The sequence below is a fragment of the Schistocerca serialis genome, unplaced genomic scaffold (assembly GCF_023864345.2).
Source record: "Schistocerca serialis cubense isolate TAMUIC-IGC-003099 unplaced genomic scaffold, iqSchSeri2.2 HiC_scaffold_505, whole genome shotgun sequence".
Classification (NCBI taxonomy): Eukaryota; Metazoa; Arthropoda; class Insecta; order Orthoptera; family Acrididae; genus Schistocerca; species Schistocerca serialis.
Window position 1 is genome coordinate 12,501 of NW_026048086.1, and position 5,000 is coordinate 17,500.

The 5,000-nt window shown below is 51.8% G+C and overlaps 1 non-coding gene across 1 annotated transcript in view; it reads right to left on the minus strand.

Moving 5' to 3' along the window:
- LOC126447256 (small subunit ribosomal RNA) overlaps positions 1 to 732 on the minus strand; it is a 1,909-nt gene extending 1,177 nt beyond the window's left edge. Inside the window, exon 1 of the ribosomal RNA XR_007583700.1 lies at positions 1 to 732. This exon is cut by the window's left edge and continues 1,177 nt beyond it. This is a non-coding gene — a ribosomal RNA (small subunit ribosomal RNA).
- Positions 733 to 5,000: the final 4,268 nt, after the last annotated feature.

Consider the following 5,000-nt stretch of genomic DNA (forward strand, 5'->3'; position numbering starts at 1 on the left):
CGCCCCACCGGCAGGACGTCCCACGATACATGCCAGTTAAACACCGACGGGCGGTGAACCAACAGCGTGGGACACAAATCCAACTACGAGCTTTTTAACCGCAACAACTTTAATATACGCTATTGGAGCTGGAATTACCGCGGCTGCTGGCACCAGACTTGCCCTCCAATAGATACTCGTTAAAGGATTTAAAGTGTACTCATTCCGATTACGGGGCCTCGGATGAGTCCCGTATCGTTATTTTTCGTCACTACCTCCCCGTGCCGGGAGTGGGTAATTTGCGCGCCTGCTGCCTTCCTTGGATGTGGTAGCCGTTTCTCAGGCTCCCTCTCCGGAATCGAACCCTGATTCCCCGTTACCCGTTACAACCATGGTAGGCGCAGAACCTACCATCGACAGTTGATAAGGCAGACATTTGAAAGATGCGTCGCCGGTACGAGGACCGTGCGATCAGCCCTAAGTTATTCAGAGTCACCAAGGCAAACGGACCGGACGAGCCGACCGATTGGTTTTGATCTAATAAAAGCGTCCCTTCCATCTCTGGTCGGGACTCTGTTTGCATGTATTAGCTCTAGAATTACCACAGTTATCCAAGTAACGTGGGTACGATCTAAGGAACCATAACTGATTTAATGAGCCATTCGCGGTTTCACCTTAATGCGGCTTGTACTGAGACATGCATGGCTTAATCTTTGAGACAAGCATATGACTACTGGCAGGATCAACCAGGGAGCTGCGTCAACTAGAGCTGAGCAGCCGGCCGCCCGGGAGTGTGTCCCGGGGGTCCGCGCGAACACGCAAGCGTCCGCTCAATTATTCTGCAAACAGGAGGAGGCTGAGCTCCCCTGCACAACACACCTCGAAACCCTCTCAGGTCCCGGCGGCGCGCAGCGCCGTCCTAAGTACTTGGTCGGGTTCGAGAGAGGCGCAATCGCCCGGAGTTAGGCGAGTAGACGCTTTAGGTGCGACCACCCGTGCTCCCAACTGAGCTTGCCGCTGCCGACAGAGGCCCGGGAGCGTGCTGTCGTGGCATTGCCGGCGGGAGACAACACGCGCCACCTACGGTGACCGGCAGCTCCAACGCCAGCGCCACAGAAGGACAAAAGCCCTACTTGGGTGCCGAAGCGAACTCTCCCAGCACAGCGCACGCGCCAACACGTCCGCACAGCTGCGATACAAACCACCTGCGAGAACCGCTGGGGCGACCGAGCAGCAGACGGCGTCGCGGCGCCGAGCGCCGGGCGGCGGCGCATCCTCAGCGCACAAAGTCCTCAATCGGACCAGCACACTGCAGATGGCCACCGCGCTTCGCACCGGGCCCGCGAGGACCTACTTTGGCCGCAAGGCGCCGCGAGCAGGGGGCGCCGGCGCGCAGCTGCGCCGCCTGCCGCGTCCGTCGGCCGGCGCGCCTGCCACCGGCCGCCCCCACCAGCCGGCTGTAGCGCGTGCGCCCACGCACCGCGCTGCCAGCACGCCGGGCGGCCCCCCCTCACCGGCCGGGGACGGTCCCACCCAGCCACCGCCGCGTATCGCCTCACACCCAGATCCCCTTTCACGTTCGTGGGCATGGTGGGTCCCCTTTCACGTTCGTGGGCATGGTGGGTATCCCTGAAACAACCGGTTAATAGCTCGACCGATCGTCGCCAACACTGATTCACCTCTAGCGAGAACAACCGCACCACAACGGGTTACCGGTTGTTCATTTGCGTAACGTCACCAGCAAACGTACACGTCCATCGCCATTTGCAACGAGTATTGCATGCCTGTGTCAGGTGTCACAACACACTACGTCTGCCCACATAGACGCAACAACATGTGCACGCCTAGAGAACACGTGGAAGGTAGACCCCGTACGTATGCGGTGTCCATTGCGCGAACGACTGTCAGCCCGCCTCTGCAGCATGTCGCAGATGTGGAACGCGGTGCAACATGCTATCACGGTGTGTGAGAAGAGACGACTACGTCCGAATACACGCTCCACTACATCAACAGACTGCTCATGCTGATCGCCATCCAGGGCGTCCGTTCCTCCCACACGTCTGTATGGCGTACCACACTGCAATCCAGCTCTTATAGGGAGACGACACGTAGCTGCGTGCACAATATTTGGACTGTATGGTCCGCCGTTGCTAGGCGCTGTCGTCATACGGTCACATGGGCCACGATGTATCATTCAGTACATACGGAGCAATGTGCAGTACAGTTTGTGGGTTTTGCGTACATCGGCGGACAGGTGACAGGCCGTACCACAACGTAGGCTGAGTACGTCGGCATGCGAAGGGCATTGAACATGCAAACTTCTCACCGACCAGCTTGCGAAGGCAGGGGGGAAGGGGGGGGGGCATGTACGTCCTGCTGCTATCCACACTACAGTGTATAGCAGGAGCATGTGGAAAGTCAGCAACACCTGCAAGGTGTTTAACATGACGCGATACACAGGGGACCGGGCAGTGCGAGTAGCGAACTATATTGCGAGGGTTGCGGTTAGGCAACACTACACTACTTTAACGGGTTGCATAACAATTACAGAGCAGGTTCAGCGACAACGTGCGTCAGGTTAAGGCGCAATATAGTTTAGGTTACGGCGCACTTTAGGTTAGGTTAAGGCACATTATAGGTTAGGTTAAGGCACAACATGGGTTACGTTAAGGCACAACATGGGTTACGTTAAGGCACAACATGGGTTAGGTTAAGGCACAACATGGGTTAGGTTAAGGCACAACATGGGTTAGGTTAAGGCACAACATGGGTTAGGTTAAGGCACAACATGGGTTAGGTTAAGGCACAACATGGGTTAGGTTAAGGCACAACATGGGTTAGGTTAAGGCACAACATGGGTTAGGTTAAGGCACACCATGGGTTAGGTTAAGGCACACCATGGGTTAGGTTAAGGCACACCATGGGTTAGGTTAAGGCACAACATGGGTTAGGTTAAGGCACAACATGGGTTAGGTTAAGGCACAACATGGGTTAGGTTAAGGCACAACATGGGTTAGGTTAAGGCACAACATGGGTTAGGTTAAGGCACAACGTAGGTTAGGTTAAGGCACAACGTGGGTTAGGTTAAGGCACAACGTGGGTTAGGTTAAGGCACAACGTGGGTTAGGTTAAGGCACAACGTGGGTTAGGTTAAGGCACAACATGGGTTAGGTTAAGGCACACCATGGGTTAGGTTAAGGCACAACATGGGTTAGGTTAAGGCACAACATGGGTTAGGTTAAGGCACAACATGGGTTAGGTTAAGGCACAACATGGGTTAGGTTAAGGCACAACATGGGTTAGGTTAAGGCACAACATGGGTTAGGTTAAGGCACAACATGGGTTAGGTTAAGGCACAACGTAGGTTAGGTTAAGGCACAACGTGGGTTAGGTTAAGGCACAACATGGGTTAGGTTAAGGCACAACATGGGTTAGGTTAAGGCACAACATGGGTTAGGTTAAGGCACAACATGGGTTAGGTTAAGGCACAACATGGGTTAGGTTACGGCACAACATGGGTTACGTTACGGCACAACATGGGTTACGTTACGGCACAACATGGGTTACGTTACGGCACAACATGGGTTACGTTACGGCACAACATGGGTTACGTTACGGCACAACATGGGTTACGTTACGGCACAACATGGGTTACGTTACGGCACAAATTAGGTTAGGTTACGGCACAAATTAGGTTAGGTTAAGGCACAAATTAGGTTAGGTTAAGGCACAAATTAGGTTAGGTTAAGGCACAAATTAGGTTAGGTTAAGGCACAAATTAGGTTAGGTTAAGGCACAAATTAGGTTAGGTTAAGGCACAAATTAGGTTAGGTTAAGGCACAAATTAGGTTAGGTTAAGGCACGATATAGGTTAGGTTAAGGCACAAATTAGGTTAGGTTAAGGCACGATATAGGTTAGGTTAAGGCACGATATAGGTTAGGTTAAGGCACGATATAGGTTAGGTTAAGGCACGATATAGGTTAGGTTAAGGCACGATATAGGTTAGGTTAAGGCACGATATAGGTTAGGTTAAGGCACGATATAGGTTAGGTTAAGGTACGATATAGGTTAGGTTAAGGTACGATATAGGTTAGGTTAAGGTACGATATAGGTTAGGTTAAGGTACGATATAGGTTAGGTTAAGGTACGATATAGGTTAGGTTAAGGTACGATATAGGTTAGGTTAAGGTACGATATAGGTTAGGTTAAGGTACGATATAGGTTAGGTTAAGGTACGATATAGGTTAGGTTAAGGTACGATATAGGTTAGGTTAAGGTACGATATAGCGTAGGTTCAGATACACATTGTTGTAGGGAAAGGTGTATTGGGGGGGGGGGCGGCAGGTTCGTTGATAGTGATTATCGTAATTGGATGCCTGCGGTATTATCCGATTTGTCACGTCAGGATGCACTTTTGGCTCATGACAGGCGGCGCTCCGATTCCATGGTTGTGGCAGATCTGTGTCTTTCATTCCTGCCATTGTTTGTGTGCTGTGACAGGAGGCAGTATTGTGATGTTGGGTGCACCACTGTGTAGGACATGTGTGGGTGTTCGTGGCTTAGCTGAGCAATGTGCGGATGTCGGAAGGGTGGGATATTGTGTTTTCTGGGTGGACCTCCCGGTCTGGTAATGATAGTGTGGATTGTGTCATGTGGCGGAGAGGATGCACTGGATGTTCTTCCATGCTGGTGGTTAGATATTGTGTGTGATAAGAGAGTAGTGTGTGATAAGAGTGTCTGGCTGACGTGTGGTTCTCATTGTGTGCAGAGTCTTTCAGCATGTATAGGGACGGTTGTATATATTATCTGTATTCTGATGGCTCTGCATCTATTACTAATCAGTGCCGTGTATACGGTTACTCTAGTTCCAGTCGAAACTGTTCTATCTCTGTACATTAGTGACACTGCGGCTCCACTATGTTGCCGCCCCTGTCGGCCGTTTCCCCCAGTGTATGGCTAATGATTATCAGCAATCAGTCTATTAGTCAATACCGGTAGTGTGACGACGTCAAATGTCCGG